The following is a 23,519-nucleotide window of genomic DNA, read 5'->3' on the forward strand; positions in this document are numbered from 1 at the left end:
GATTTTTCTGAGGCCTTCCACCTGGCTAGAAATACCTGTTCCTTCCAGTTAATATGCATGCTCTGGAAAATTGGAACCTGATCTCATGAGGCCCCTCTGTTCTAGAGTCCCCTGGATCGAGCCTATGCGATGAGGTGGAACTTGTTTGCCCAGTCGTGTCTGTGGCACACGAACGTTTTTCAAAAACTAAAGAGAGTCTACTTCGTTTTTCAATCTAAAATAAATTCGCTACAACTTTTTAAACAATCCTTTTCTCACAAATGATGGTCTGGTAGGCTGCCAAACTCCCCCACTGTCACCACAGTAGTGATCGGCTGAAGTTGGTTTCTGTGGCTTCAAATTCGAAGCGCAAATTCGAGCCGATCTTCCCGTAACAAACTCCCGACACAGACACCAACAGGCCTACAACGGTACAGTTATTCAATCATTGTATTTCACTCATAGTTAGAAAAACTGATGACAGATGGCAGCACTACACATAACAAGCATTATACAGAAACAAACTTCACGTTACGTTCACAGCACGCATACCCAGCATGCACCAATTTGTTAGAAATTCCGTAGAGAAATGTAGCACGAGGTACATGTACGGTTGAGTATTAGTACTATTAGTCGACCCAGATAAATTTACTCCCACGTGTGCGAATCGCTTTCCAGATACACCTTTCTTTCTCTATCAGAAGAAGTTTGGGCCATTCCATGTTCCAATTCGTTAGAAAATCCACAGAAGAATATGGACGAGGTACATGTGTGAACCATGGTAGTAAGCTGGCAAACCTCTCGCCAGAGATACTCTCGTAACGGCCGGAAGACGAGTGTTGCCAAAGTTTCCGCTTCAACCCACCACCCTAGGGGGCAAACAGACAGTAAATCACCCATGCGATAGACCATAGTTGTTGTCGGCACTAGTAGTAGCACTCGCTGCCAAACCTATATTCAGCATGGTAAGTACTCTTAAAATAATAATTATGTTATGACTTTTCTATTCAATGCAATGGTGTTCGGTGTTTCATGTTTTGGACTAGACGTCCCATGTGTACGAGATTCAGAATCGTCCGCATGGGGGACGTACATTAAAAAAAAACGATTGCATTGTATGTCCAAGATATATATATTGGGTGAGAGAGGGGGGGAGCCTAAGCATTTTTATAACGTTTATTGGGGAGGTGGGGGCAAGCACCCGGAGTCCTTAAGTTACGGTGTCTACGCACAACATGCTGTAAATAGGAACCGGAAAACACAATTTGCATTGCGATAACCGAAATTATGACTCAAAAATAAGAACAATTCTGAACTTAAAACAGACAAACTGAATATTTTTTCACGAAAATAACAGGACAATAACAATAATAATTAACAGCCGAACAATATTTTGTAAGAACATAGAGAATGCTCGCACTCCTTAAAAACGGGAAGGATGGTCTGTGTTATAATATGCTTCGAGTAGCACTCTCATCGAAAATATTCTATCATCAAAACTCATCTATCGCTATGTGGGTACTTAATATCACTAAAATCAATATTAGGGCCTTAATCGATATACGGAAAATTCACCTAAGCATTTTTATAACGTTTATTGGGGAGGTGGGGGCAAGCACCCGGAGTCCTTAAGTTACGGTGTCTACGCACAACATGCTGTAAATAGCTGTTCGTCGCCAGTGAGTGAATGACCGAGTGATTGAGCAAGTGGCTGGTTGAATCAGTGACCAAGTAACTTTACGAGTGATCGTAACAGTAACCACCTGAGTCACCAAGTGAGTGCCCATATGAATGACCGGGTGAGTAAAACATTAGTGACACAGTTAGTAACCATATGAATGACCATGCTAGTAACTTTATGAGTGATCTGAGTGGTTGAGTGAGTGACCGACCTAATTACCGAGTGCGGGACAGATGGCTTGAATGATCGCATCAGTGAACTGGGGTGAATGCGTGCGTCAGCGACCGTGACAGTGACCAAGTGATTGGGTGAGCGACTGAGTAAGCGTGTAACCGTAAGAGATACCAGTGATTGGGTAAATTTTGGATTTCTAAGAAAGCATCAGAAGCTACAGAAAAAAATGGTTGTTAAAGCTCGGAAATGCCGTTTTTCATTCAACCTTCAAAAAACAATTTATGTATTGAAAAAATTCAATACATTTTTAAGACAAAATTCAATACATTTTTTAAGACAAAATTCAATGCATCTTTTAAGACAAAATTCAATACATTTTAAGACAACATTCAATACATTTTAAGACAAAATTCAATACATTTTTAAGACAAAATTCAATGCATATTTTAAGACAAAATTCAATGCATATTTTAAGACAAAATTCAATACATTTTAAGACAACATTCAATACATTTTAAGACAAAATTCAATACATTTTTAAGACAAAATTCAATGCATATTTTAAGACAAAATTCAATGCATATTTTAAGACAACATTCAATACATTTTAAGACAAAATTCAATACATTTTTAAGACAAAATTCAATACATTTTTTAAGACAAAATTCAATGCATCTTTTAAGACAAAATTCAATACATTTTAAGACAACATTCAATACATTTTAAGACAAAATTCAATGCATATTTTAAGACAAAATTCAATGCATATTTTAAGACAAAATTCAATACATTTTAAGACAAAATTCAATACATTTTAAGACAAAATTCGATACATTTTTAAGACAAAATTCAATACACACATTCTTATAAATATTAATAATTTAACTCTTTGTGAAAGTGTAATTTTCCTATTCCAACTTTTTTGCTGTCCACCCTGAGCTTCTAATTTACCAAGTGCGACACTAAACCACACATACACCTCATTCATATTCCTCTATGGCAGTGTTTCTCAACCACCGAGACGCAGCCCGGTACCTGGCACTGATATCATTCATACCGGCCCGCGAGTGATTTACCGTTCCCCCTTTTATCGTTCATTTTTCGTTGGTCGTGTGTTTGACCGGGCCTTCGACTCACAAAAATGAGTAAAACCGGGCCACGGGCTCGAAAAGGTTGAGAAACACTGCTCTGTTAAACCTCTAACGAATTGGTGCATGTTGGAATGTTTGTGTTTGTGTTGTGACCCTAACGTAAAGTTTGTTTCTTACAAAACACTATTACTGAAATATATACAAATATAATTTAGTGTAATGTTGTAGTCTTCAATCAACGGTTCCAAATTAATTAATAAAGTAGTTACAAATAGTTTGTAATTCCTCGTGGCTCTTGAGATAGTACAGTATAATGAAAGAGAGTGAATGCAATACATGAACGTGTTTAAAATTCAGTGAAAGTTTGATTTTTTTTAATGTATATACGTTAATGAGAGTGAAAAATTCAATAATTAATGTCTTTCAATTAAACCGTTCCTATTAAAGAAACAAGAAAATGAATTCTAATTAGAAAAAATATAACATGTTTGGACTCGTCATTAGCTAACGGATGCGGAAACGATTTTCCACGTGACAATCCTTTTATTTTTAAATTATAATTTTAATTATCTATTTTTTTTTTGTATTTATAAGTAAAGATTTTTGATAATTATTCCTGGAGAAATTAACAATCCAGTACAATTTTAGACTCTTTTTTTTTTTTCTGTCATTCGATTTAATTCTCATGCGAGAGCGACATAACTTCACGTGTAAATAGAGGTGTGTGGGTGTGGGTTTTTTGTATATTTTCTAGATGTAGGTTCATTATTATCAGATTCAATACCCGTGTAATTGATTTCGCACATCAGCTTAGGTACCCTGATAATGTTTACATTGATTTCCATACATTAGGAAAAACATAGTGATAAACAGAAATGAAACGTAAAAAATGGATTTTTATCCAGCTCAACCAACTTATACCGGTTATTTTACGATGAGCGTCAGGAAAGAACAATTATTATGAGGTCATTGTAGAGTGAGAAGATGAGTATGAACCATTATCATCAGAGAAAAGGACGTAAAGTGGAGATAGTTTCACTCTCCAGTGAAGTAATTATTGGAAAAAAGTATAATAACTACCAGTTTTATGTGGTTCATGAAAATAATATCCATCTGTAGAATTTGTGCCTTTTTTCTGATGACTCAAGATTAATTTGCTTTGTCTTATTTGAAGAGAAATTTTTCGAGACATAAAGATGGTGGAAATTTTTGATTCCGTTTGCTGGTCTATGGAAACACCAATGATAATTTCACTGATATTATTAAAGTAAAGGGTAATGGGCATGTTTTTTGAAATGGAACTTCTTTAGCGAGAAGTAGCAGTGGAATTGCGGGAGGAAAAGAACGCCGACATGAAAAGTGAAACGGAAGTGCTTTCGTTTCCCTCAGATCCGGTTCCGTTGTATAACTGGTGTGTGTTAAAGTATCAATAAGCAGTAGGATTCGTGGTGATGGGCGATATTGGGGGTTATGAGACGTTGCTATAGTCTATATGCTCGTGTGTGTGTATATATATATATAACTTGTATAACTGGTTTTCGTGGGCTACACTCGTGGCCTGCAGGCGATGTGCGTCTTTGCACCTGTCCATCGTGCCCCATATCTTTTTATTGATATATAATTTCATGTACAACAAGTGTGTGTGTGTGTGTGTGTGTGTGTGTGTGTGTGTGTGTGTGTGTGTGTGTGTGTGTGTGTGTGTGTGTGTGTGTGTGTGTGTGTGTGTGTGTGTGTGTGTGTGTGTGTGTGTGTGGGGTTGGTTTGCTGGTCTTGGATATCGATGTATTTTTCTATCGTGGCCCACGTCTTCTGAAACGGACCAGCTTATATCCCCTAACGGGACAGTGCGGGGGTCACGGTTGGTCTGGTGGTGGTGGTGGTTATGAGACGTTATTTTAGTTCTTTATCAATCCAGTAGATTGCATTGCTTAAGAACATTCTTGCTGATAGATCGTTGGCTGTAGAAATGTGGCTTTCCTGCTGTTACAAATGTGGGTTAATGACAGACACCAGTATTTCCTTGAGGTCCATGACTAAACATATTTTTGAACTTCTGCTCTAGAGCATAGGTGCACAAACTTGGAAGTCTGTGCGTGTGGCTATCTAGAGAGATAGTACGTACCAAAATATATATACTTCTTCCTCCAAATGAACCTCTTTCATCGATATCGGTGATGGCGTGCGCAAGATTTTTTAGTGTGTATACATAAGTAATCTAGATTTTAAAAAATTCCCTGTACTTTGTTATCGCTTCGCAGGATAACCCTGGAAGCGTAATGAAGAGAATTTGCGTGAGGAAGATACATTATTTCCAGGAATACCACTTTTTTTCGATTCTCATAGGATAGTCTATCACCTCTATCGGTTATCCTCGCAATGCACCAGACTCAAAACTAGATTTACCAGGACTCCATTTCTGTCTTATATTGTACCCATAGATCCCTCGCAAGATTAACGAACTCTTCTTCAACATTCACTCGTACATCAATATTTGAATCACGGGATAGAAAAAAACAACAACAATTGATGTTAGAGACCTCCAGGATCTGAATGTATATTAGCTAGATATCTTTCCTGAAGTATTTATCGAGGATACGGAAGTGTTCTTTAGGAAAATAAATAAAATGGTGCCGTCCTTCTATCACAGGTATTTCTTCATCACACATTCCAGTATTGCGACAAAGTTTGCCAATTTATTCCCACAGGAAGGTATTAGATTCTCTCCTCATCGTTTACGTCACACGCACACACACACACAAAACTTCCTTCAGTTCCCTGTACTTAGTTGAAAGGAACCCCGTATAGCCAAAAAGTAATCGGAAGGGGGTTTTGTTTAGTTCATCAATCTTCTGACCTGTCAACTTACAACTGCTCAAGGATTCTGTGGAGCTAATACAACAGGATTATTCTTTCCTATTTTTTTCCTGGTCGTGTTCCTTCAGTTATATATATTATATTGGACTAAAGATATTTCCACACCAGCTTTAGTCTTCTTATCAGATTAACTTCAGGGGTTTTTAGACTATTTTCTACTCTTTATTTTCTCCGTCGCTCTTTTTCTCGATGACGGCTGATAGCATCTGGGACATGAAATATATTTCCAAGTGAAGTTTATAACTAACAGGAAGCCTGACGCCTGGTGTATAGTTTGATTTCGAAACAGATACAGTACCGGAGGAAAAATATTAACTAAACCCCTTCCAGTATCATAACTCATCCACGGCTGCGATTGGAAATATCAAATATATATTTAGCACGAGGTAATGCGATCCCTTGATTTCACTACCCTTCTTCAGGAATTTTTATGGATTTCCAGTGAAAGATTGATAATGTTGCCGTTGTCAAAAGTTCATTTTATACAAGTTAATATGAAATATTGCATTGTTAATAATGATTTTCTAACGTTTCTAAAAAATTATATGGCTTCTTATATAGTCTACGAGAAATCTCCCTATCAATAGATTACCTTCAATCAGTAATTGATAGTTGGGAATGCTTTTATAGTCACAAAGCTTTATATTTGATAGTCACAAAGCTTTTATACTTGAAAGTAATTCTGCCGGTAATTAGAGTGGTTTAATGTTAATTTCGTGAGTTTTGTGTGAAGATACTTGAAGTATACAGTATCATAAATTAATTAACTTGAAGCTTATTTCAAAAAGACAGATATTTTCTGGAATTATGCCGAGGTGAACTCGGAAAAAAACGTCATCTGGTATCCACCGGGACTTGAAAAAGCCGTCTATATCTCTTTACGGTCCCACCTGGGCTGGCCACCATTTGCTGAAGTTAACCCATTGACGCCGATTGGTAAGAAAATTTGCCATCCGACATTTTGTTTTTTTCTCTTTTCCAATAAATGGTGGGAGTGGTTCTACTCGGTGTTTTTTTTCTTTCTAAGAACCAAAGTCGTCTTTAATGGGTTCAAAGAGGCTACTAATGCCTCTACTTCAGCGCCTCACGCAACACTACATGTGAAATTAAGAAGATAGAGTCGTGCCTCCAGTGCTGTAGATGGTAGCATCCTTGAACGGTTTTGAAGAGGGCCTGAGTTTGATTCTCAGTGGAGACCAGATTACTTTTCTTTTTCAGTTCAACGAGGCCTAATTCCACAAAATATTCGTATCCTTGATAACTTGAGCTGAGAAAAAAACCGTCTATCTGTCTGAAAGCTGGTTGTTACAAAATAAGGGTACGAACATAATATACGCTAGTTTCCGATTCTGCAAGTTGGCGCTGTTACGGATTGGTTAAAAAACCTGAAATTGAGGTGACTTAAGTAATTATCCCAGCAGCGCGAATGTTGCCAAAAAGAACCCCATTTCTCATTTAAAACAACAGACTCGTCCTCTTAAGCCACGCACGTGAATTTCTTCATTCCTTCAGTATCTGAATTTGAGGTTGTGATATTTTTTAAATGCGTTTTGTTCGTGGTTAAGGAACCACTTGTCTGTTTAGTCGTAAATCCGTTATTTTTATGACGGTAACGAAATTTCGTCAAGTAACCCAATGAATGTAATATACTGGCAATCTCCAGTGAATATTTCTCCGGAATTTTTGTCAAAAGTCAAGTGAAAGTCCTTTATGCAGAAATTTTCGGAATGCTTAGTATAGTGCCTTGAGAATATTTCGAATTCCTGAACAGCACGATTTTTCTCATGTAAAGCACGGAGTGTGTGCTGCCATCTACTTTTTGATCTCTTCGGAATTTTCAGATACGGAATGTTTAGTGAATATATTTTCGTAGTTCTGGTGGTTAACTAATCGCAAGCTCACATTCGAACAGGATTGAGTACCAAAAATTACGCTTATTATTCTGAACATAGCACAGTGGCTTAGTCACCATATTAAAATTAATTACTTTTTGGCACCTTCAAATATATGACGTTCTGATATATCGCTTTAAATCTTAGCTGAATTATTTGAGATATACAGGCTGCCCAAATTCTTTACGTGGCGTATGTCTCGGCAATGCTGACTTTAGAAATATACTTTTGATTGCAAAAAAAGTTTCCAAACGACGATCGGTTGCTCAAGATGTCCTAAACTTCTCAAGTGGTTGCATACATAATAAAGTGGAACAAATAATTTCTCATGTAGACCCTGTATGCTAGAACTCCATTTGTGAAATTTAAATGCGCCTGAGAAGTCATTTAAAAAAAATAGCGTACATTTAAATGCAGTTTTATTTTGCACACAAGATATTTGAGCGCATCATTTTTTATCTCGAGAGTGTGGATAACAAATTAAATTCAAAGTTGTAAAACGTCTTTTTTTAATTGTGAAAAATGGAATTTTTGGTTATTTATTGTGAACAAAAAAATAAAATGGTTGAGTTTGTTCTACTTGTGTGTATAGGCCTAAGAATGACAACTCTTAAGCCAATGAAAACTCGCCAACACAGTGATAAGTTGCAAAAACATAGTTATTTGATATTTTAATATCTGGATAATGAAAACATGAATTTGCAAATTTTTTTGCAAATGACTTTCCAGAGCAGAATCTACATTCTGATTGAGAGCTTTAGCAGCGCACGGGATATGCATAAAAACCAATCAAGAAAATTATTTGGTAGGAAAATATACTATGCAATACAAAAGAGTCACTGCTTTATTTTACTATACAATAAAATTGTGTATGCATAAGCAGCGAACTGTGGATTCAACAAATTAATTTAAAATAAATGGGAAAAGAAAGGAAAATTTATCTACAGTCGAATATCCCGCTTATAACATTTAAAAAAAAAAAAAAAAAAAAAAAAAACGCTCACGAAAGAACTTCGTAAGCGGGAAAACGCTTTAAGCATTAAATTTCAATGAGTATTATATGAATTATTCATCGTTAGTTTCGATGAGTATTTTATATATAGTAGTTTATTCATCATTTTTATGGTGGAGACCATAAACATGAGTCGCACAAAGCGAGGAAACAAAGTAAGAACGTTATAAGTGGAATCCACTGTAGTATTATTCTTTCTCAAATTTTGGTTTCTACAGCGCGAAAAGAAAAATACCGTTCATAACGACAAATCCTTTATAACGAGAATTTTCCTTCTGATTGTAAACTGTCCTTATAACGGTCTTTTATTGTATTTTAAACTACCGTCAGTAGATTAAGGTTTAAACATATTTCTAGATCTCTTAAAATATATCAACAATAACTGTGTTGTAATCGATTCCAGGACTACCAATTTAGGCTACCAATTATAGTATTTTAATATCATTCAAATGATCCAATTATTTTATGTGATCGATTTCAAGAATATCAATCCTCTCAATATGTTTAATCAAATTCCTCTCAGAGCGAATTAATTAAATTGCTGACCTTTGAAGAAAATAAACACTCTTAACATAATATGACGTCTTCGATTACAGCATCGAAACCCCATCTACAGAAATAAGTGTTCATTTTCTCTTGTTATTTTACCTTCCCGCCTTGATCTTTGGTTCCGTTTCGTTGTCTACAAGAGGAAACATTTGTCTACAAGAGTCAATTAATTCTTGCAAAAGAACCCTGATCCTTGTATACTAATAACCGTCATCAGAAACTAATGAAGACCTAAGGGCAAAAGACAAGGGCGGCAGGAGTAGAAAGACGAGGACGTACCGTCGGTTCTCACATCACGGCAAAAAGCATTTTTCTCCGCAGAAATACTTTGCCAAAACATTTCGACTTTCCTGCCATCAGAGAGATGATTAATGAGATATTTTAATTAGCGAATAGCTTTTAATCGTAACTCTAGGATTCGAGAAAAGTCAAAATGTCCGATTCTTCTCTGTGAATACAGAATTTCACTAATTATTCATCTCATCTTCGTCACATTCAGGTCATTTATACCAGACATGCTATTTTTGACTCCCTCTCACTTGAAAATTAGCGCATTCATTTCGACGTGGTTCTGTCTCACACAAATAAAATGCGAATGTGGAATGTTTTGCATCAACTATCCGACATCTTGATGGATAGTATCGAGTTTTCACACCCCTGAACCGTTTTGTGGCCCTCATCCTCCAATGTAAGTATTTCATATTCTTGTCAGGACATGGCAAGAAAACTTTTAGGCTTTTCAACTCTAAGAGTACTAGTACTACTGTGATAGTAGATTTTACGAAGATGTTCATACGAAGATATCTAGAAAAGTATATATAGATAAGAAAGGATATTTCTAAAATATATTTAATATCTTTACGAAGATACTTAAGAAATAGAGGAGGTAATTTATATATGTTAACAATCATGATTATTCATATAAATACATGATTTGAGATAGCAACGCCGACGTGATGGAAACGACTAATATGAGATCCGGATCAGCTTGCCAGACATGCGTTGTCATAACGGTGTTGGAATCGATCGGTATCATAACGATATGCGGCTAAAGCTATATAATTCGAAATAACAGTAGATAACAATTTCGGTCAAGTATGGAGGTATCGAGATCTTCTTTAAAAAAATACGTATCACGAGTGTTATAACTTGAATTTAACTTATGTTTTTCTCCTATTCAGATGATATTTCTTCATGTTTAGATCAGATATTCATAACATGTTTTTTAAGCATCAATTCTGTGGTGTTTGGTCGGAACATGCTAACTCCAAAATCACATTTTTCAGATAGAAGCATTTTCATTCTCATTTAAAAGCAAAACTTAAGCGTACAAATACAAATGAAAATATACATCAGCGTGTTGTTTAGCCGTACGCGCATATATTTGTGCATTTATCTCACTTCTTATTAGTTATAATTAGCAAGAGACTTGCTACTGTACAGATCAAAAAGCCATTTTTTTGGAGATATCGTGTTCTGACCAAACAACTCAGAATTATTCTAAGCATGGATAGCTCTTCGATTCATCCCACTATATTTATCGTAATTTTTTTAATGTATCAATAGTGTTAGACAACCCCCGGATGATACAGTCGAATCCTGTTTTAACGAATACCGTTATAGCGGAAATCTCGTTTTAACCAACATTTTTCTAATCCCTTAAATATGTTAACTCAGGAACAATGCAAACAACCTGAAATTCCTTTATAACTTTATAACTAAATTTCGTTATAACGAAGTGATTTCTCCGGTCTCTTGGAGTTCGTTATAACGGGATTTGACTGTATTTATGCATGTTTAGAAAAGATGTCCGTAACACATCTTTCCGAACATATAAAATGTATAAATATCATCTGACTTGGAAAGAAAATAAATTAACTACTTAATTAATTTACTTCACGTCATAACAACTATGATAGTAGTATAAAAGAATAATTTCTATGTCTCCATACTTTACCGAAATTTTTATCAACTGTAATTTTGAATCGTATAGCTTTTAGCACCATATCATTATGATATCGATCGATTCCAAGTCCGTCCGTTATGACAACGCGTGTCTGGAAAGCTGATCCGGATCCCATATTAGTTATTTGTATCTCGTCGGTGTAGTTATCCCTCCAAGCATGCATTTACATCAAAGGCGCACAACATCCTGACCGCGGGCCAGATGCGGTCTGCCGAGAAGTTATATCTGGATCGTGAAAGTTGTTCTGGTAGAAAAGTATCAATACACACGGGGCGCTGTACCCAGGTCTATAAGACAAACTACCTAAAGTACCAAAGGATGTCTAGAGGTGTCGCAACTTTAATAACCGGTTCGTCCTTGTCACAACAGAAACGACGACACGACCAGAGAAAATGATTGCTACCGTAGGGAGTCCCACATCTAGGTGTTTACGCACCAACCTCTCGGTGAGTATAAAAAAGGCTGCTTTTGGAATCAGCAATAAATTGTAGGTCCCGGCCTACTTAGCCCTCGTGTTTAGAAAATGACCGTAGTGCGACAAAAATGATCAAATGATCAATATATACGATTAATCTCCAGGCTGACCATACTTATTTCATAAATATACGGGGCATTGCCAAAAAAATTGTCAGAGGCAAAAAGTCTATTAAAGACGAAAAATTTGTCAAAAGCATGTAAAGTTGCTGACTACAGCCAAGAAAAAAAAATTGTCAGTGGAAAGATAAGTTGTCAATAATAGCCAAACAAAAATGAAATTTGACAAAGGCAAGTAATGATGCTAAAATTGTTGGAAAATCGCAAATTGCGGAAAATAATGAGCAATTCAAGTCAAAATGTAAATTCATCAAAGAAACATATATGTTGGACAGATATGTTGAGATGAATATATTTATATGACTTTATTAATTGTAATTATCATAATTTTTTATTGGTCATGAAAATAATCTTAGTTCTTGATTCAAAATAATTCCAATAAGCCTTGATGAAAACAAAGAAAAAAATGGGTAGTTTGGCTGTTGGGACGGCCAAAATTTCGAGGATTTCCCGTAAAATAAGGTTCATATCGATATCACCCTATACCAAAGCCGCTTGTAAGATCTTAATGCAGTTCTTAATGCAGTAAGTTGCTCTTAATGCAGCTTTGCCCTATACTGATTGCCCGCGAGGGGCAGAAACACCGCGTATCTGGCAAGCGGAATGGGAAGGTTGTGAACCCCTGTATCACATGAATGACCATGTTTCAAGAAAATACATATTTTCTGGATATCGATAATAATTGCTGAAGTGAACTCGCAAAGAAAAGTAATCTTGTCTCCACCGGGAATAGAACAAAGGCCCTCTTGCACATCGGGCAAGCATGCTACTATGACGAAAGACGTCACTGTCCCTTGTTAATACGACAGATACAATGAGGGCAGAGGTGAATTTTCCTTTCCTGAAACATCGATATCTCCTCACTTAGCCAGTTTGACTGTATCTGAAGCATGCTACTATCTACGCCACTGGAGACACGACCCTGCCTTCATTATTTCACGCACTGTGGCGTGAAAGCGCTGAAATACAGGCATTAGTATCCTCTCTTTACCTCAGGAAATAGCCTGAAGGGGGGTGTAGGTGGCACCACGTGCTTGCCCGGTATGCACGAGGGACTTTGCTCGAGTACCGGAAGAGACCAGATGACTTTTCTTTCCGTGTTCACTTCAGCATAATACGCAGAAAATATCTGTTTTCTTGATATCTAGGGCTGAGAAAAAAGCCGTCTATCTCTTAATAATCATGCATAAATGTTTACATTAAATTACCATCCTCTGTCTTAAATATCGACGAGGCAAAACTTTTTGAGAAGTACGATAAAGGACGAGGAAAATCATAAACTTTTTCTTTAAAATCCTTTTCACATTCAAATTATAATCAAAATTTATTGGTATTTTATCCTCCTGATGAAACACTTACGACGAAATGCCATAAATTCACAATGGTTCTTGCCCAATTTTTGAAAGAGACTTTTACTACCACTCAAATTTATTGAGAGCTCTATCGTGATATCGGATGTGCAGAGGTTAGTGGTTCCCTGTGTTGTGCGTGTGTGTGTGTGTGCATCCTTTGGAGCTATAAACCACATCCAGGTAGTAAAATCATGTTAAGAGATTCCACCCATAATTGCTTTCTTCGAAGATTGTCGGCTACCAATTTTGTTAATTAAATTTCGCGAATAAATGTTAATAGGTTTTTGGGACCCAGTTTGTCGTCCGGTCTCTTTGCTGCATCTTCTACAGGATTTCTATTGACAATTAGCGAGCAATTTCCCCCGGCTATAAATTAGCTTGGCAACCGGAATTGAATCAAATTAATCTCATTGATCGGTTAAGTTTCTGATTGCGTCTTATTGTCTTGCACATGATGGCGTGCAGCGTTATTGCTTCATCTGTATGATATGTGTATAGCGTGATTACCCTGTATGGTAGGTTTATTGCCAGAGAGGTACGTTTACTGTATATATATATATCTACGAAACATCATTAGATTTCACTAAGATACGCATTCAGTAGTAACGACATTTCAATCAGTGAATTTTGTAGATATTAACACTGTATATGTGTATATCTTACGGTAAATGTGATGTCCAATTACTATGTATGTTCTCTGACAATTTCGGTGAGTTTGATAAGTTTTCCAAACTTTACTACTCTCACGATAAATTTAGGGAAGTTGGCGATTGTTCGCTATTCCCAAGCGTTGGTAAACGTGAAAAATCGCGTAAATTCACCATATTTCCCGGCTATTATGCATAATAACCATTTCGTATTGGTAAATATGATTGCTCCCATTGTCGTTAGATGACTGCACTCGTGAGCCAGAATTTGTATCAGATATAATATATATATAAACATTGATTTAACAAAATTTTCCGAACACCCCCCCCCCCGAATTAATTCTTATAATTAAATCCTATATTTGAAGTCGGACCTCGATATAATTAACTGATATTTAATATATTTGACGATCGCACCCGATATAAGGAGCTCGATATAACGGGGCGGATACAATCCATTGTTGGGGTCACAAAATAGCAAACTCCTATTGGACGAATTATATACAATTGGGCCTCGACATAACGACCTCCTTCGTCAACAACGGATTCTTTCCTTTAACGGCATGCTTAAAAGCACGGCACGGAAAAATAAACCTGTCGGGCGATTCAGTAGCGTGCTCTTCCATAAGTCTGCTTATTTCCAAAACACGTGCTTATTGGGCAGCATATGCTCGAAATTAGCGTGATTCTGGGCTACTTAGCGGCATGTGTGTACCGGCGTTTAAGATGACAGCATACTGATGTTGATGGCCAAGCATAACAGTAATATTCGAAGTAAGAAAGAGCACCAGTATTTACAAGGTCCACGTTAATACACGCCATAGAAAATTATTGGGAGCAATTTTTGTTTATACAGGACGGTCATGAAATAATTTTGCCGATATACGAGCCGTTAGCGGCTGAAAAAAGTCAATTAATGCGTATGAAATTCGACGTATAGCTGTTATGAAGTACGCTCAGTGATAAAATTTATACATGGTTTTATGTGGATTGTAATCACACTAATAATGTTCACACACACTGAAGATACGAACTATTGCTTGCACAGGAATTCAAATTATTTAGTAAGTTTTGTTCACAATAAACACATCCACACACACTCACTCACACACACACACACGCCCGTTTGATATTTTTCCTTTATCAACATACCCACACAATCGTGTGGTATGTTGTATGGTTTCGCCTGCTGTGGTCTTGAAATTTATATTTGTATTTGTTTAGAAAGAAATATGTTCATGCCACTTATTAATGTATCAAATGTAATCAATAAAATGTTAATTTCATTCAACAAGAAAAACGAACAATCACTCATGAAAAGTTTTGAAAAATAATAATTTGGCAATGTTTTCAACACAAAAGAACACGATAGACTAGATGAGGTATGTGCGGGAAATACAAATGTAAAGAAAAGGTGCTAGTAGGCTGATCACATTTCCTCGCGAAAATACGGGATATTGTCAATTATAACCAAAATTGGTTGCAAAGGTAAGCGAAGATGAAAACCATTGTTAAAATTATTGAAAAATTTCCAATGGCAAGAAATAAAGCCCTATTGCAAATTGAAGTGGATGGAAATGAATTTCTCGAAAAGAAACGTTCAACATGGTACATATATGAGGTGAATATTCTTATTCATCGCTGCAGCCATCAAAACCGAAGTTATGAGTCTTTGAATGATTTTAATAAAGATTGAAAGATCAAGCAGGTTTGGCTGGAAATACGGAACATTTTACAAAGAAGTCAAATGTGCCAAGAAAAACGGGACGTATGGTCATCTCAGATATGAGTAATCGTTCTTTTTTTTTTCCCCTTCAACTATATAAAGAAAAACGGAAAAAGACTCTACAGCAAGAATCACGAAAGGTAGGGGGAGTAAAAAAAGACAATGGCAAAGTGTATGTGCGCAAAACAGAGGAGGTAAACGTGAAGTCCTGTAGCTCGAAGTCCGTCTGACACCAACTATAGCAGAAGGACTCTAAGTGAAGCTCGTGACGTCACTGCAGAAGTATATTTCACCTGTGGTCATTGAATGCAACAGGCCGACGCATGCCATATCTTTACCATTTTTTCAGTACATCCAATGCCCATAGATGAAATAACTTTTTCAGCGACGTCACAAGCACGCGCAGAGGCCTTCTGCTATAGATGATGTTGTTCTGGCTCGAATATCCTGCTCCATGGGAAAACGGCTTTATGTTCATTTTTTATTACAGCAGGAAATGGAAATGTACTTTTTGGAATCCCGTACATGTTGACGATTTCTGTCTTAGAAGTTCGCACACATTAATCTCTTTTACAAGATGTACGGAAGACTAGATGTTGGGAAGATATTTACTTGAGATGTTAATTTTTTTTTAAGGAAGGAAAAAAAACTCATCTCTGCCTCTATCGGGAGTCGAACCCGGGTCCCTCGATTGCCGGACGAGTGCTCTGACCACTGAGCTACAGAGGAGATACGCTCTAGCGAAGGGAAATATCTATCTCCTCTGTAGCTTAGTGGTCAGAGCACTCGTCCGGCAATCGAGGGACCCGGGTTCGCTTCCCGGTAGAGGCAGAGATGAGTTTTTTTCCTTCCTTAAAATATTAACATCTCAAATAATAAATATCTTCACAACATCCAGTCTTCTGCATATCTTGTATTAACAAGTGGAGAGCGACATTCATGTCATAATCACTTTTACTTATTATTACTTTCATTTACTGCCAAGCACAATCTCTTCCGTTCTATTGAAATTGCGAAAAGAAAATAGACAAACAAACAGCAGTTAGACGAAGCAGGTAGTAGTTATTTTGATCAAAATGCACGATTCGGAAATTGCCTTGCTAATAAGCTAATGTATCATACCAATCCTCAAACCACCAGTTTGTCCAATCATAATGCACAAAGGGCGAGTTCCGTTGTCAACTCATTCTCACGTCATGGTCAACCCTGCAAATTATCGAATGTAGAAATTTTCATGTTGGTGATGACAAGTTGGTGAAAAAATTCTTTACCTTCAACTCCAATTCTCTTTCTCTGTTTTCTCTTAAGACACGTAATAGAACGTCCGAATTGAAGTTAACTTTTTTATAACGATCACGGAGGTTGCTGGAAGAATAAAATAACAAGGAAGAAAATAGCGAAAGAGAAACGAGTTCGTAAAATAAAGTTAATAGAAATGACAGAGAGCGGATATTTTATAATTATCTCTATGGCAGGGATTCTTAACCTATGGGTCGCGACCCCAACTTGGATCACAGGGGCTTTGGTCTCTCAAATCCACTAACAGCCTTGGGTCCTTGAGCTATCAGTCAAGATCCAAGTTTGATTCACAAGGGCCTCCGATATGGGTCGTACGAATCCGCTTCCACAGGAGTTTTTAATATTTTTCAACCGTGACCGAAAATTCCACCAAATATCAGCTTCGCGATCCATGGAAATGTTTTTTTTTAAATTAGTGGCACCAGGTGCGCGATACGTGAATTCATAACAGGACTGTGTTTGAATTTATACGACTCACACACATCTAGGAAGATCCTGAAAATCAAGTTTGGGTCGGGACCCATAGTTCAAGAATCCCTTGGTTTAAATTAATTCATACAATCCATGTCGGATTACCCTGCGAATTACGTTTCTGCCGCTACCCATCACTCAACAATCCTTGGCTGGAAGTAGATTTGCACGACCCTTCTCGGAAACTCCTGTGCAACCGACCCCTGACTTAACAGCCAGGAATTCTTGAGCTAGGGGTCATGACCCAAACTCAAATCGTAGGAGCTTCCTAGATGAGTTGTATAAATCCACTTACATTTATGCTATGCCATTATTGCCTCACTGGTATCACTAATTAAAAAAACAATGAGTCCCACTCGTCGCGAAGTTCATGTTTCTGTCGTTTTTGTGTCGCGGTTGAAAAAAATTAAGAACCCCTGCTCTATACCACGCTGTTCGGGACAGAGAACCAGTTCGTAAAAAAAGAACGTGTTCGTATAAATTTGAGGTTCATAAAACCGAGCTTCGACTTTACTACGTTAGATTGAGAACAAATAACGAATGCATGTCTCCTGACCATTCCTAGTTTTCTCCCGAGCTCATGTAAATTATACAAATATTGAATTGCAAACGTAATTAGCATTCAATATCGGGAAGTCTAAAACATAGTTTTCGATTAAAAACTACACGCGAAATAATAACAAGAGTGAAAGTCAAATATTTTGATTCTGATTATAACACTGGAGAAAAGATGAAAACACTACCTCGAGGAATAGCAAAAAGGAAAAATAATGTTGAAGTGAGAAAATCACATTACAATTCGCTTTCCCTCCAAAAAAAAGTTATCACCTGTGATCGCTAATTAAAGTGTGATAATGATTTTCTCTCCTCGACGAAATTGCAGCACTTGAATATCATTTCTCAGGGAGATGATAAAAAAAGTAAAAACAAAATAAAAATTCGATAGAGAAGGTTCCAGAACAGTTTGTTCTTGATGTCTCAAGACCCCTCTAGAGACGAGCAGCATAATTAGAATGTCATCAGTGGGGAGATTATTTCACGATAAATCACTTCAGCCGTTATAAGTATCTTAATAACTGCAATCACAGTGATGTTATCCTTTACAAGTGTTTTTTCTTTCCCCCCCCCCTCTCATTCCATTATTACATTTCATAATTATAAAGGTTTGCTTATCGGGGGGCGTTTAAATATATCATCAGATTGACAATTATATTTACTATACAGCTGACATTTCCTATTTCAAGAATCGTTAATAATTGCTTTTCGAGATAAAGAAAATGGAGGAAAAAAATAAAATCAATAAGACAAACTGTAATTGTTTTTTTTTCCTCCAATCTTTTGCACGGGGCTGTGTGCTTTTCATTCCACATGAAGCTGTATATTATTCTCTCGGCTGAGCAAAGCAATCCAACGAAACTGATAGACATACGCATTTGTTACAAAAAATTAGAACCTTCAAGGAATTTACGAGCGCAGAAATGCTCCAGTTTGAAAACCCGGATTTACAGTATGGCTGTAGTTTTCTTTCATCTTCTGTGAGGTTCTACTTGAATATATAAAAGTTGTAAAAATAATTGCATAATGTAGAGTGAATGTTTCTCAAGACATCAAATTACTTTGTTCTTCTTTGTTTTAAAGATTTAGAACATCCTGAAGCTTGTTTAAAAACTTAAAGAACATATGACTAAAAACGGTTCATTACATGCATATTTTTACGCAAGTCGACATCAACTTGTTTGAGTGTTATATGTGTTTCGTTGTTATGTATGTAAATCTAGAATAGTTCAATCTTCGAACAATGCGTAGAAAAACGGAGCACTTCTGTAAACGCAAAATTACGTATGCATTTGCTTGGACAGTATCAGAAAACGCGTGCTGATATCTTACTAATGCATTGTGCTGTGGACATCTTTAAACATGGATTTTTATCCCTTTAAGACCGAGAAATTTCTGAAAACACGAATGCTTGCTGAGTATTTCACCCGCACGATCTATCGAGCTCGGGTTATGCATCAACACATTGAATCGAAAGGTCTCCGGCACAAATCTGGATCAGACCTGAATTATGAATCCCATCATCGCTATTGTAGAGCCGATAGCAGCAGGCTTGCAATCGATCAGTTTCTTTTTTTTTTCTTAACACAACTCTAAAACTTCTTGATAGGATTACATCGGGATCTGCTGGATATCACGAAACCACCGAAGTATTCGTATTCGTGAAGTTTAATAAGCAGTGCTGAAATCTCTCAGTTCACAATCTGCGTTTTCCACCTTCAAACAAAATCTTTAGTTACTGGAAACAAAAATATAGAAACCAACGGATCAGAAGAGTTCTCTAGATGCAGAAATATGTTAGACTCTCTGAGTTTTCATTCCAGAAATTAATGTATTATATAGAGATGAAGATTTCATTTTTTTTTTGCCTATGTGAATTGCTGCAGTATCGATACAGTTTCTTGAACATGGATTAAATCTTGATGACAAATGAAAATGCCATCGTCATGTCCAAGTCTGCAACTTCTGTAACTAAACAGAGGTGAGCCTAATGTGCATCAACATACTGAAAAGTCTCCTGATACAATGGTCCTTATTTTCTGGTTTCAGCAGGGAAAGATTTAATCTACGCAGATTGGATTAACAATTTAGTTGTGCTAATCAAAGTCCAGTGATGCTTCCGCAGTTTTGTGACATCTGATGATTACATCTCGTGCTAAATCTATCAAGAGGTTTTCGAATCGTGCTAAGAAAAAAAAGAAGCGGATCAATTGCAAAACAGCTATTATCAGCATTACAATAGTGACAATGGAATGCATGGTTCATTCCAAATCTATTCCGGAGACTTATCATTTCAATGTCTTGATACATAAAACCCGTAACTAAAGCCAAATATGTGACCACAGAAGAATATATTCGTTAGATATCAGCTCGCGTTTCCTCATATTGTCCGAGAAAATGTGCACGTAATTTTGCATTTGTATAAATTCCAGATTTTTTTCATTGCGTGATGAGAAGATTTAACTGAACCCTAGGTTTACATATATAATCTGGAAAAAAATAAAATATTTATTCAATCAAATTGATGGTGATTTGCATAAAAATATTCATGTTATAAGTCGTTTCTATTTTGATGTTCTTCTTTATTTTAAAAAATCTGAAAAATAATTTGACATTTTGAGAGACTTTCAATCTACTTTTTATGCACACTTTTTGCAACTGATACACTCAACAAAAACCCTCCTAGGAAATGTAAATGCAAATTAAAGCTATACTGTAAATTTTGTGCTTTCTAAACTTGATGATTTCATGAACTGCACCCGTAAATTCCTAAAATACTCTAATTTTTTTGAAACCAACTTGCATATAATTGTGAAACTAACTTTCATATTATAAACCTAGAATCTAATATTTCAGTTACAATACTGACATTTTCCTGATCATATTAGCTGAGATAATTAGAATATGTTTAGAATTATGAATTTTCATCATGCATTATCATTGTTGACCACATACCGCTCGTAAAGCAGTTTTCCACGTTTTACATGATGATTTCACAAAAACAAGAGCCAATAAAACTTTTCCATGGTGATATTTGTATTCAGCAGGTCAAAATCAATTGGCAATTGTATATTCTCGTATCGAACGCAATTTCATTGTGGTCCCGGGTTATCATGATCATTCCTATTGGGTTACACTACTCGGTGAATTAGTTCTTCGTGGAGGATCATTCAAACAGCGCCATCTCAATTCACAAAAAAAAAAGCATATATAGCAAAAAATAGCTGCCGATCACACTCCGCATGACATCTACAAAAGAGGAGCTCATTGCAGGACCATTAATTTTACCGACGGGGAAAAACGGAGGAAAAATTCGTATATCTCTGTTCGATCCTAAAGATTAGGTAGATGCAAGTCTTCATTATTCGCAATGGGCACAACAATGACGTTAACCACCTCTCCTCGCTGATCGAATACAATCTATTGCAGGAAAAACACAAAAGTACAATTCATTGAAAGTATGGAGATAAGGACAACAAGTTATGCGTGAGAAACCCTTTTCATATATATACATGTGCATCTAAAAAAATAAATAAAATGGAGGATCGAGAAGGGTAGAAATAAAAAAAAAGGTGATAACTTGTAAAAGAATCTGGAGAGCTTCCCATTTCCTATCCAGGACCCATTCCACTCCCGACCCAATACTTTTCCCAGGGTACATCCCATCTATTCCTTCCATCTTCTTGCAACAGCTTCCTCCCTCGTACCTCTCAATGGAATTCATTCATCTTTTCGATGGAGAAAACTCCCAACCATCCTTTCCCATGATTCCCTCCCCACCTTTGCCCACTTTCTTTATCTTTACCCATGGATGTTTGTGTGAAGAAATCGATAAATGGACGATGAAAGAGGTGGGGATGGCGAAAAAAAAAATTCCCGTGGTGGGTGGAACGGATAAAACGGGAGAATGAGAGTTTATCGCCCAATCACCAACGCTTACAGCTGAAATTTTCGGAAATTGGAATTTGAGTTATATATATACGTGTATGTCTGTATAGATCTCCAGAGTCACTGGAGGAGGACCAGCATTGGTGGTAGGGCAACTCTGGTTCACGATGATTTCTATCGATGTAATGGACAATTCGAAAAAAAAAATGGTGGGGTTGAGGATAAAATGGCTCACGGAAAACTCACTTTCTCCCTTTCTATTTTATATGGTGAATTCTTTTATTATCGAACAGTAGCTCTGGGTATATGTGTGGTGTAGCAGTAGTAGGTAGGGCTCGGGGATCCATGATGTTCTTAAGTCAGCCACCTCGTTGGGCAATTTGCCTGTTGTGGCGTTGTATTTGTATTTGTATTTGTATTTGTATTAATTCTTTTCCCATCCCACACCCACCATAGCAATATGATTTACCTTCCTGCTCCCCCTCCCCTGGAGAAAATGTGTTTTCTATAGTTAGAAAATTTAGTTTATAATTAATAAGAATAATATTATCCATTTATTGCACAACACCGGACTTGCACACGCCATGGCGCAATTTACTACCGAATGAGCTGTGCCGGAAGTGTGTTTGTGTACGTAACAGATAAAGCGGGGATCTAGTGTTGTGCGTGCATTTTAGTGCTGCCATGTATTTTTCAAACTAGGATTGAATATTTGTACCGTAGTATGTTTGTTGGTCGCTGTGGCGAGATTCTCTAACCGGGAGATTTTTATAATGGTTCTAATGATGATTCTTTTTAATGGTTCGCATTCGCACCATTGGAAACCCATTATGACCACACGACAGCACGGAAGCCTTTCTCAAGACTGGAAATTTTCGAAACCGACCAGTATGACTTTTTGCACGTTCGTATGAAATATTTTAATTTTTTTTTTTTTTTTGAATTTGGAAAAAAAATAAATTTAATGGCAGTAAACACAGTTCATAACTCATTACATATATTAATTACCCATTTATTAATTTGTATTTTACATGTTAATAAATTCCATTTTTGGTTGATGATTTTCTGGCTTTCTAAAAAAATTAATTTAAAAAATAAAACATTTTTTTTTATTGTTTCACTTTCTGCGGTTCCGTGTATATTTTAATAAACATGGTAAATACATGGTCCGAAAATCCATTTTACCTATATTTTTTCTCAATTTTTCCTTATTTTAGAAAGTACATATTTTAATGTCCTTTCAGTACAAAAAATACGTCTGTTATACGTACAATATTTTTTTTTTAATCTAGGAAACCTATTAGTATAATTTTTTAGAAAGATGCTGAAATTTTACGTGTGTTCACAGATTAAACACAGAAAATTCAGGGTAATTAAAAATAAAACTCTAAGTCAAACTATATATTTTACCTTTACTCAAACATTTCAGGAATTAATGAATCCACTATAGATAAACTGCTGTGGTGATGCGTATGTTAGCATATTTTCGATTAAAAATATGCTAACAGCATAAATTTGCATATGTTTTTGTGAAAAAAAAATTAATACGATCCTATTGAGTTGAACTGAGAAGATTAAGATTTTTTTTTAATTTGAGGGAAAAGGATTCAATGGATTGTTTTTAACTTGATAATTACAGCGATAAAAATAATGTAAAATTTTTGGTACTTGATTAATTTTTTCCCCCCGAGCCATACTCATGACAGAATCAAATACAAGCGCAGCATGCTAATAACACCAGGTATGGTGTATAACACGCGCTCCAGTGG

The sequence above is a fragment of the Pholcus phalangioides genome, unplaced genomic scaffold (genome assembly GCF_987345545.1).
Source record: "Pholcus phalangioides strain wild (caught in Gottingen) unplaced genomic scaffold, Ppha-v1.0 ptg000018l_1, whole genome shotgun sequence".
NCBI classification, from domain to species: Eukaryota; Metazoa; Arthropoda; class Arachnida; order Araneae; family Pholcidae; genus Pholcus; species Pholcus phalangioides.